A 12,125-nucleotide genomic window follows, 5' to 3' on the forward strand; every position below is an offset into this window, starting at 1 on the left:
ATATTACTCAGAAGGGTGGTGGGAATGGGTGATTGCCTGATAGGTGTGGTTAACGACTGCAATTGGTCTTACAGGAAAAAGCAAGGGGTGAGATGGCTAAAAATAGCTTTATCATGTATAATAAGATAAGAATCCAATGTCTCTATTCATACCAGGTATCTCCATGGTTTTAAGTTTGGTGAAGGTAAAGGAACCCCTGACCATTAGGTCCAGTCGTGGCCAACTCTGGGGTTGCGGCACTCATCTTGCTTTATTAGTCGAGGGAGCCGGCGTACAGCTTCTGGGTCATATGGCCAGCATGACTAAGCCGCTTCTGGCGAACCAGAGCAGCGCACGGAAACGCCGTTTACCTTCCCGCTGGAGCGGTACCTATTTCTCTATTATTATTTTATATATATAATAATATTTATTAGTTTTCCAACAGATTGAACACAACACTACAAAAAACCAAAAAAGAAAAAACATACAATAATACAATACAATATAAAAAAAACACTGCGAAACACTAGCATACAACTAACAAAACAAAACAAAAACCATTTAAAACACAGTCCAATTTCAATCTTTTATCCTTCTTTCACTAATTTCCACGACCTCCTCACACCTCCCTTTTTGTATTCCACTTCTATTAATTGTTTCAGCAATTCCTTTCCATCTTCCTCTATTTTCTATCCTATAATTGTCTTAACACATTCTAACCTTATTTTTCCCTTTAATGCTCTAATAATCTATTTATACTTAATTCCTTATAACATTTCTACTAAAGCCATATACTGTAACTTCATTCCAACATTTTTCTAACATTCATTAATTTTACAGTATTTCTGTAAATAATCTTTAAACTTTTTCCAGTCTTCTTCCACCGACTCTTCTCCCTGGTCTCGGATTCTGCCAGTCATTTCCGCCAATTCCATGTAGTCCATCAACTTCATCTGCCATTCTTCCCTGGTGGGTAAATCTTGTGTCTTCCAATATTTCGTGATGAGTATTCTTGCTGATGTTGTTGCATATATTAAAAAAGTTCTATCCTTCTTTAACACCAATTGGCCGACCATGCCCAGGAGAAAGGCCTCTGGTTTCTTCAGGAAGGTATATTTAAATACCTTCTTCATTTCATTATAAATCATCTCCCAGAATGCCTTAATCCTTGGGCATGTCCACCAAAGGTGAAAGAATGTACCTTCAGTCTCATTACATTTCCAACATTTATTATCGGGCAAATGGTAGATTTTTTGAAGCTTAACTGGTGTCATGTACCACCTATAAATCATTTTTATATGCAATGAGGCTACATTTTAATATTTTAATGTTCCATTATTTTAATGTTGTATTTTATTTTTGTTTTTAAGTTGTAATCATTCATCTTGTTTTTATTATTGCTTGTAAGCTGCTCTGAGCCTTGGCTGGGGAGGGCGGGGTATTATTATTATTATTATTATTATTATTATTATTATTTTCATTAAATTTTGTCTTAAGGCATTACATGCCGTAAATTTCATACCTGTGGTCCATAACTGTTCCCAGTCAGCCATCATTATGTTATGTCCAACATCTTGTGCCCATTTAATCATAGCTGATTTCACCGTTGCATCCTGAGTGTTCCATTTCAACAGCAAGTTATACATTCTTGACAAATTCTTAGTTTTTGGATCTAACAATTCTGTTTCCAATTTTGATTTTTCCACCTGGAAACCAACTTTTTTGTCCAATTTGTATGCCTCCATTATTTGATAGTAATGGAGCCAATCTCGCACTTTGTTTTTCAATTTTTCAAAGCTCTGCAATTTTATTCTCTCTCCATCTTGTTCCAGAATTTCCCAATATTTCGGCCATTTGGCCTCCATATTGAGTTTTTTCTGTGCCTTTGCTTCCATTGGTGACAACCATCTTGGGGTTTTTTCCCCTAACAAATCCTTATATCTTATCCAAACATTAAACAATGCTTTTCTAACAATATGATTTTTAAATGCTTTATGTGCTTTTACCTTATCATACCACAAATATGCATGCCATCTGAATACATTGTTAAAACCTTCTAAATCCAACACTTCAGTATTTTCAAGAAGCAGCCATTCTCTCAGCCAACAAAAAGCAGCTGAATCATAATAAAGTTTAAGGTCTGGCAGGGCAAATCCACCTCTTTCTTTAGCATCCGTTAATATCTTAAATTTTATTCGAGGCTTCTTGCCCTGCCAAACAAATCTAGAAATATCCTTCTGCCACTTCTTGAAACAATCCATCTTATCCAAAATTTGCAATGTTTGGAACAAAAATAACATCCTTGGCAGCACATTCATCTTTATCACAGCAATTCGGCCTAACAATGATAATTTCAAATTTGTCCATACTTCTAAGTCCTTTTTCACTTCAGTCCAACATTTTTCATAATTACCGTATTTTTCGCACCATAGGACGCACTTTTTCCCTCCTAAAAAGCAAGGGAAAATGTGTGCGCGTCCTATGGAGCGAATGCAGGCTTTCGCTGAAGCCTGGAGAGTGAGAGGGGTCGGTGCACACCGACCCCTCTCGCTCTCGAGGCTTCAGGAAGCTATCCGCTAGCCGTGGGAGACCCAGCTCTCCCACGGCTAGCGGAGCGCTGCATTAATCCCGAAGCTTGGGGCGTGCGGAGCTCAGCACGCCCCAAGCTTCTGGGTGCCGGCAAGGTCTCCGCTAGCCGTCTAGGCTGCGGATAGCAGCCTGCTTCCCGGAGCGTTGGGCGCCCTGAAAGCAGAGCGCCTGGTGCTTCGGGAACACATCTGCAGCCTAGGCAGCTCTGCGGGAGGTCCCGCAGGGATGTCTAGGCTGCGGATAGCAGCCTGCTTCCTGGAGCGTCGGGCACCCTGAAAGCAGAGCGCCCGGCGCTTCGGGAACACATCCGCAGCGTGGGGACCCTTGCAGGAGTTCCCCGCAGGGCTCCCCACGCTGCAGATAGCAGCCTGCCGCCCAGCGCGAGGGGCGCCCTGAAGCAGAGCGCCCCTCGGGCCGGGCAGACATCTGCAGCGTGCGGAGCCCTGCAGGAGTTCCCCACAGGGCTCCCCATGCTGCGGATAGCAGCCTGCCGCCCGGTGGGTGGGGCGCCCTGAAGCAGAGTGCCCCGCGCGCCAGGCAGACATCAGCCAGCCCCACAAGCTCGGGGGACAGCAGGGAGGCGCAGCGCCACTATCCCGCTGTTCCTCGACCTGGTTCGGTTTCCCTGACCTGCTTTTGGGGGGGGGGAATAAAGGGAAATTTTCCCCCCTTTATTTCCCCCTAAAAAAACTAGGTGCGTCCTATGGTCCGGTGCGTCCAATCGTGCGAAAAATACGGTATCCTTGAATAAGTTCACATTTTTAGCAGTCATGTTAACCCCTAAGTATTTCACTTTTTTAACCAATGTTAGTCCTGTCTCCTCCTGAAACCTCTCTCTCTCATTCATAGTTAAATTTTTCTCTAGAACCTTGGTTTTCATCTTATTCAACTTAAAACCTGCAACCTGTCCAAATTCTTGAATCAGTTCCAATACCCTTTTAATACTAGGTTCTGGCTCCTGCAAGGTCAATACTAAATCATCAGCAAATGCTTTCAATTTATACTGTTTAGCTCCCACCTGTATACCTTTAACCTCTTGGTCCTTTCTAATCATATTTAGCAAAACCTCTAGGACCGATATAAAAAGCAATGGAGAAATTGGGCATCCTTGTCGTGTCCCTTTTTCAATCTTAAACTCTTCTCTCATCACATTATTCACAATTAATTTTGCCTTTTGTTCTGAATAAATTGCACCTATACCATTTTCAAAACCTACCCCCATCCCCTGTAAATTCTTCTTCATAAAACTCCAAGAAATATTGTCAAAGGCTTTCCTATTTATCTACTTGCACTTTGATGTGCTTTCGAACTGCTAGGTTGGCAGGAGCTGGTGTAGCCTTATTAATCCACGGGTAGGAATAATTGTTGCACCCGAGCAGAGACAAAAGGAGCCAAACGACACCAAGGGGTTAATCCAGAGAAAGAGCGTTTTATTCTGCCATCCGGAAGGGCAGAGGCACCTGTGTGAATCAGTTCACAAAAGACAGGCCGCGCCGAAAACATTTTACAAGCAGGTTTTATCCTTTTTTCAAACCCCCTTTTTCCTCTCCCCCTTCACAGGTTCTTACATAGAAATGTTGCTTTTCGTTCTCTGGCTCTGTTCCCGGAAGTATGTTGCAAGTCAATGTACCAGGACAAGGTTATTTGGATCTGGGAAGCGAAAGTTTTTCTGTTCTCAGCTATGGGTTTGTTACAGCGTTTTTGTTACAGAGAGGACTGCTTAGCTCATGCTTTTTGTCTTAGAGGAATATGCAGTTTTCAAAATGCGTATGCCGAGGCCTGGCTGGGGTGGGGGATTCACAAACAGTTTTTAGGGCTTTCTGGGGTAACCCTAACTGTACCCCTTCATTCCATACCTCTCAAATTTGGACAGCCTTTTTCTTAAAAAGGCTCGTCCCAGGAAGGCACAGGCTGATATTCTCGGGTCAGAGCTATAATCTGGGGGCAAAGCATGCGAGAAATCATATTGCGTGTCATTGTATGCAAGCATTGCAGCAGGCAAGGTACAGAAAAGCAAAAAATTAGCAAAATGAAAAGTGGGCCTAGCAGCAGCAAAAACAGGCCTTTTACCCATCCTAGGTTTGGCAACCAGTCAAGTCATGACATGTCCCATCCCTCCCAGGTTTGGGTAGGAATATGGGCCACTGTTTCAAGTCCTGCTGCCAAATTGCGAATGGCCTCACCATGATCAGAGATGTTAAAGCAACAGGCCCCACCTGTGAGATTTAACGCTGCACAAAAGCCGCCATGTTGCGCCAGGAGAAAGTCCAACGCTAATCGGACTGAGAGAAACACATTGCGTGTCTCATCCAATTGCGTGGCAATTAGCCTAAGGGTCGTGGCTGTCGTGTTAGCAACAATCTCTACCACTGCCTGGAGTCTGATTAGGCGATTCAAGTTATAGATTGGCCCCCTTGCCCCAGAGATTTTCTCTCCCCGATTCCATGAGGCTGGAGCATAATGGGCCAGTATCCTTTCCGGAGGCCACTGATTTTTGCCCCAATTCTGGGAGCTGCCACCTGCAAGTGTTGCCAGGTCAGCCGAATGCCTCCTTCTACGGGGTGCAGAGGCAATCTGGTCAGGAATCCACATGGGGGGTATTAAGTAGGCTGGAAAACAGACCCCATACCATCCTCTTGGGAGGGCATGATAGGCCTTCCTGCCACACACCCAGTAAACGTCCTGACCATGGGCAGATATGGTGCCTCTCAGCAAGCGGGCCAGGCATGCAGTCAAATTGGAACCAGAAAAGGTTCCTGTCTCGGACTCAAACATGTTAGTTGGGGCTGGGAAGGTACGATCACAGTGGGAAGTGCCCACATAGGTCTGAGAGTCACTTGCATCATTTGATTTGTTGACACAAAGGCAGCCAGTGATCCTGTGGACCTGGAAAGGGACGGAATGATTCCATAAAGAAGAATGGTTGCCCAGAGGCTGGAAGGCAACAAGTGGAGTCGTAACCAAGGATTCATTCCAAGGCACAGGGAGGAGTGGCATTCCTCCCAGAGCATCTACAGGGGCCAGAGTGCAGACGGCACAATTGGTCCAATTTGCAGAGAACGCAACCATCTCAGCAACCTGAATCCACTTATTATATGTGTGGTGGGCCCCCCACGATTGCAGCAGTTGTCTGGTCACTGTGAGTGGTATTGGCATTTCAAAGGTCAAAGGCAGCAGAAATACCAGCATGGGGACCCACAGTTGTATTTGAGCCATTGTATGAATGGGGAGGGGCTTAGGTAAGTGCCAGAGAGTGGGCTGGGGTGTAATCACGCTGAAAGAAAAGACCCACTAGACACCCTCCTCTGCAGGGGTGGCGTAAAGCAAACCAGGGCCAGGTACCTTCAATAAAGTTCAGTTATGAAAAAGGAAAAGAAAAGAAAATGAGAAAATGCCCTCTTTCAATCCATGCTGGATTCTGGAGCCGTGCCAAGCGTCAGCGTCCGGAGTGACGTAGGCAGGGCGGTAGTCTGGTGGGCGTCGGGTCGTCTGGTGGGCTTGGGCATCTTTGGTCCCCTCCAACAATGCTGGAGCGCCTGGGCCGATGTCAGGTGTAGATCAGGTGTTACAGATGTCGGTGACTTTAACAGCTGTAGAGAAACAGGACAGCCTCTGGCCGGTTTACCTGTCAAGAGAAGAGATAACAAAGACGGCAGCGATTGCACAGAACAAATTGATAGATAACATTCACATACAAGGTATATTAACTCAAAGGGGATGCTTGGCAGGAAACTTTGCAAGGGGTTAACAGTTCTGTTCCTTGGGTTAAGTTTTGCCAGCTGAGTTTTTAAAAGTCTTTGTCTCTGCGCACTATTTTTTTTTTCTTTAGAGCTTTTGCAGCCTGTAAACCATGTTGCAAATTTCAGTTGATTTGCCAGTCTCTGTAGAAAGAACAATGCGCTCCTTGCTTCTGGCAAAGTTTCAAATTCCTCAAAATATCAATTCCTATGCCGCAGCTCCTTTTTCAGAGTAAAATTGCACCTTAAAAAGAAAAACTTGACAAAGTTCACAGAAAGCATTCACTTGCTTTTTAAGAAAGTCACTTCTTCAGGTTAGTACTTTTGGGCAGGGGGGTGGGTAACTCTTGGCCTTCTGGGTTTTTGTGGCTGAACTGTAAATCCAGAAAGTGTGAGGTTCAGGGTAGCTGGTTGCATCACAAAGGTGGTTTTTACAATCACCTCTTGGGCATCATCATCAAGGTCTATGGGGGTGTACTTGCGGAATGCCTCTTTTAATCTCTCCAAAAATACTCCTGGAGGCTCATTGGGCAGCTGGAAAATCTCAGATAATTTCGCCATATTTGTAGGCCTTTTCGCTGCCCGTCTCATGCCTTCTAAAACATTTCTGTGATAAGTCTCTAAGGCCGCCCTTCCCTCTGTAGTATTGTAATCCCAAGGGGGGGTCCTTCTGGGGTAAGAGACCTCAATTGCAGCGTCAGTATTATTTGCTGCCTTGAGCTGTTCCTTGGCACAGGCATTTACCTTGCGGACCTCCTCAGTGGTCAGAATTGTGTCCAAAAGCTGACTTACATCATCATAAGTAGGCATATAGGTTTTGAACACACCTTCAAAAAGTCTAATTATTTTTGCAGGATTTTCCTCAAAAGAAGGATTTTGATTTTTCCAATTGCAAATATCGGAGCTTGTAAAAGGGACATGCTGAATGGTAAAGGTCCTTGGGGGTCGAACACCCTGATCATTTGGCTGTTCCAAAGGATCATACACTTGCCTGAGAGGGGCCACCACAGTGGGCTTGGACAAAGCCTTCGATTTAAGTGTCTCTACATGTTTTGTTGCCCTGTCCCACGCTGTTCTCAAAACCTTTTGCTTTTTTCTCCAATTCTCACCCTGGCACTGGGCTGCTTCTAGAACCCAGGGGGCCACATCCAGTTCTGTTTTAAATGGTTCTACATACTGGAACACTCTGTCAAACTGCTTACTAGTCCATCTTATCTCTTTATCTAGAGTTTTTCTGAAGTCTTCATCATCATCATTATCATCATCATCATCAACACCTTTCTCTTCACCTTCCTGGCTTGCATCACAAGGGGGTTGGGGAGGGGCAGAGGGGGGAATCTTCTCATTTGGGTCTTCAGTCTGGGCAGTGGGCGGAGAAGCAGCCCTATTTGCTCCCAGATTTGGTTGCCTGGGCGCAGTGGCTGCATATGGCAGTGGGGAGGTAATTATCTCCTCTTCTAGGACTGGTAAAACTGGTGGCTTTTTTAACTTGTAATTGTACTGAACACAGTTTGACTTGGGCAGTCACAATTCTATTTGTCTGAAGCCATGAGGGATTTTGATCCACATTGGCTTTCCAGATAGAAATATAGGGAATCTGATCTGTGTGGGCCTTGAAAATGTTACTCCATAAAATGTTGACCAAGTTTGGATCAAAGGATCCTCCAGGAGGTCATTCTGGTCAATACGAAGGCCAGTCAACTTCACATAAATGTTGGAGTCTGCTTTTTTTGAGTTTACATCCCCACTCTTCTGCTTTCGTGGCACTTTTCCAGTTTTCCAGAAAGCTCTGTAGTGGTGTCTCAAGAATTGTTTTACTGCTTTTGTTTCCCATGACTCTGGGATCCTGGGGACACTGGGACACTCAGCCCTCCTAACGTTATTTGTTTCACTCAGTCACAGGCCAGACGTTGCTTTCAACGTCTCACACACTCAAAACATTCACTGGAGTGTCCCCACACGCACATTCAGAAAAACCCATACACCTCCCCCAATCCCTTTTTCCCCAAAAACCAAAACCACAACCGGCAGTGCTTCACAACTTCGACCGGGGCCCAAGAGCACCTTTTTTTTTACTGCTTCTTCTGGGCACAAAACCAACAACCAACCATAACCGGCAGCGCTTAGACTTCGACCGGGGCCCTAGCAGCACCCTTTGCTGCTTTTTCTGGGCGACACCAAAACCAGTGGCACTTCTTCTACCCTGCTGGCGGAGTTGATCAGACTCTCTTTTTGCTCGCACCTATCCTTGTGGAGCTTGCTCCCACCTATACCCTGTGGAGCTTACCTTTTTCCTCGAGGTACCTTCTTTCTGCACGGCCGTTGCTCTTTCTCTCCGTCACTTTGTCGCGTGTCCACTCAGGAACGGGTGGCCAGTCCCTCCCACGAAGTTGGCAGGATGTGCACTGGAACTGCTGACCCAGTATCCCGAGCTGCTCGCCTTGCAGTGACGCCCTGGACCTCTTTGTCCCTCGATCTCGGGGAACGTGATTTTCCCGGCCAATGCACCAGAAATATGTAGCCTTATTAATCCACGGGTAGGAATAATTGTTGCACCCGAGCAGAGACAAAAGGAGCCAAACGACACCAAGGGGTTAATCCAGAGAAAGAGCGTTTTATTCTGCCATCCGGAAGGGCAGAGGCACCTGTGTGAATCAGTTCACAAAAGACAGGCCGCGCCGAAAACATTTTACAAGCAGGTTTTATCCTTTTTTCAAACCCCCTTTTTCCTCTCCCCCTTCACAGGTTCTTACATAGAAATGTTGCTTTTCGTTCTCTGGCTCTGTTCCCGGAAGTATGTTGCAAGTCAATGTACCAGGACAAGGTTATTTGGATCTGGGAAGCGAAAGTTTTTCTGTTCTCAGCTATGGGTTTGTTACAGCGTTTTTGTTACAGAGAGGACTGCTTAGCTCATGCTTTTTGTCTTAGAGGAATATGCAGTTTTCAAAATGCGTATGCCGAGGCCTGGCTGGGGTGGGGGATTCACAAACAGTTTTTAGGGCTTTCTGGGGTAACCCTAACTGTACCCCTTCACTGGGACCGAGCAACGGGAGCTCACTCCGCCGCGGGGATTCGAACTGGCGACCTTCTGATCGGCAAGTCCTAGGCTCTGTGGTTTAACCCACAGCGCCACCTGCAACGCAATTCAGCAACTTATCTTTCCAGTCTTTTTCTGAAATTCTTTTGTAATAAGACAGCTACTTTGAGATCTTGTATAGAATGTCCTCGGAGATTGAAGTGTTCTCCTACTGGTTTCTCTGTCTTGTGATTCCTGATACAGTGGTACCTCGGGTTAAGAACTTAATTCGCTCTGGAGGTCCGTTCTTAACCTGAAACTGTTCTTAACCTGAAGCACCACTTTAGCTAATGGGGCCTCCCACTGCCGCCGTGCCGCCACTGCTCAATTTCTGTTCTCATCCTGAAGCAAAGTTCTTAACCCACGGTACTATTTCTGGGTTAGTGGTGTCTGTAACCTAAAGCGTCTGTAACCTGAGGTACCACTGTATCAGATTTATGTCCCATTTATCCTCTGGCGTAGGGTTTGGCCTATTTATCCAATATAGAGAGCTGAAGAGCACTATTGGCATTTGATGGCATACACAATGTTAGAAGATGAGCAATTAAATAGTCCTGAGATGGTATGTTTGATGTTGTTGGGGCCAGTAATGGTGTTGTCCGGGTGTATGTGGCAGCAAAGTTGGCATCTGGGTTTATTGCAGGCTCTGGTACCAGTGTCCATGTTAAGTCTGGTTGTTGTATTATTGTGGGTGACGAGTTGTTTAAGATTGGGTGGCTGTCTGTAGTCAATGAAAGGTCTTCCTCCCAGAGCTTGAGAAAGAATTAAGCAATGGGTGTGGGGGCGGAGGGGCGGGCCAGTTTCCTAAGACACTAAATAGCTCAGGGTCCTTAAGAGAGAGAGAGAGAGAGAGAGAGAGAGCGCATGAAGAGCTGAGAAAGGACCTCTCCAAAGTGAATGAGAGGTAAAATGACAAATGCAAGTCCACAGAAGCAAGTGGGAAGTGATACACGTCGGGCAGCTGCTGTCAGCACAGAGGGAAACACACTGGGTGTCCCTATAACCCCAATCTGCCACAGCATATGGCTCACTTTGTAGTTACTACACTACAGGGGTGCCAACTTGAATAAAATATTGGGGGCCCAGGTAAGCCCCGCTCCACATAATCGATCACATGGTATGGTGCTTGTTGTGTATTGAGTCAAAGGATTTTATATCTGTATTATTATTGTCTGTATTTGCATTAGGGTAAAGTAACTGCCTTTTGGTTCCAGAGGGTACAGCTACTATTGGTTCATTTAAGCTGCTGTATTTGGATCCTCTGTCTTATTGGTTTCCTCCAAAAGGCAGGACTGTGATTGCCTGATAGTGTTCCCTCCAAAATGTATCCTTTCTAGCTAGTTCCCTGTCCCTATAAATGTAGCTTTCCCCTCCTCAGACCTCAGTCTTGTTTGCTTTAATAAAGAAGTGTTACTAGAGAACTGTCTCCAGCATATTATGTCAAGAGAGCTGAAATCACAAACCCCACGTCACAACAGTGCTCACACACCATTTAAACTTTTGTTGGGGGGGAGCTGGACCCCTCAAATATTTTAAGGGGGGTGGGCAAATGGACCTCAGCCCCTAGGAATTTGCGCCTATGCTAAACTCCACACATCCATAGCTCCATTGCTTGACCTAAACCCCTGGCATTTGGGGGCTGGGAAATGAGGGGGAAGGAGATAGTTTGCTACCTGCGGTGGGTCCTGACTTCACCCAAACAGTCCCAAAATACACACACAATAGAAGATGAGGGGGAAACTAGAAAATGAGGGGAAACACACAAACTCAAAATAAATGTGGTTTTCACCAGAGAAAAGAGCCATGGTCAGGGACCCTCCCTATCTATTGCAGACAGAGGGAGGCATCATTCTGTCAACAGTAGGTCCTCCAGCGTAAATCTGGTAAAGAATTCCTTGCAAGACCAGAACAAACATCATGTGAGGCGCTTGCAAAAGTGCTAACTCCACAGTTGAGAGCTCAGTGGACATGAAGGAGATGATGTTAAATGGCTGCCGGTTTTCTGTGTTTCCACTTTGCTGGGCATGGGATCTGGTTGGTTCTGTTCTTGGCTGTAATATTTGCCACAGCCTTACGGGAAAGATGCAGTCAAACCTCGGTTCCCAAATGCCTCTGTTTTGGAACGTTTTGGTTCCTGAACACCGTAAACCTGGAAGTAAACCTGGTGAGGGGAGAGACTTCATCAGGCAAGGCCTCCTTCCACCTGCCTTGCCCCACCCTCCAGCCCTGAGTCTCCTCATAAGGGAGCTGGTCCTGGAGGAAGAACTGTGAGGGGAGAGACTTCATCAGGCAAGGCCTCCTTCCACCTGCCTTGCCCCACCCTCCAGCCCTGAGTCTCCTCATAAGGGAGCTGGTCCTGGAGGAAGAACTGTGAGGGGAGAGACTTCATCAGGCAAGGCCTCCTTCCACCTGCCTTGCCCCACCCTCAGGCCCTGGGACTCCTCATAAGGGAGCTATGCCTGGAGGAAGAACTGTGACATTTACCGTCTCCTAACAAGCTTGCTTGACGTACGTATTCCTTTCCTATCTCTGCTGTGCCATATTTCCCCCTCTTAAACAATTAAGGAAACTGCCAGAGTGGACGGGGTCCCATTGTAGATGTGCACCTGATTTAGGGAATAATAACCATTGGGAAAAGTTTGAATGGGTTCATGGAAAGTGAGGGAGAAGAGAACTTTTGCCGATAGTATAAATAATACGTGGCTCTTGCAACAGAGGCATGGGAGGGGTGGGAATCAAAATGT

General features: G+C 45.9%; 1 protein-coding gene across 1 annotated transcript in view; it reads right to left on the reverse strand.

The window, feature by feature from the left end:
- LOC114603393 (guanylate-binding protein 1-like) overlaps positions 1 to 12,125 on the reverse strand; it is a 76,387-nt gene that overhangs the window by 36,914 nt on the left and 27,348 nt on the right. The gene's annotated exons all lie outside the window — the stretch shown is intronic.

Source organism: Podarcis muralis, chromosome 7, assembly GCF_964188315.1.
Source record: "Podarcis muralis chromosome 7, rPodMur119.hap1.1, whole genome shotgun sequence".
Taxonomy (NCBI): Eukaryota; Metazoa; Chordata; class Lepidosauria; order Squamata; family Lacertidae; genus Podarcis; species Podarcis muralis.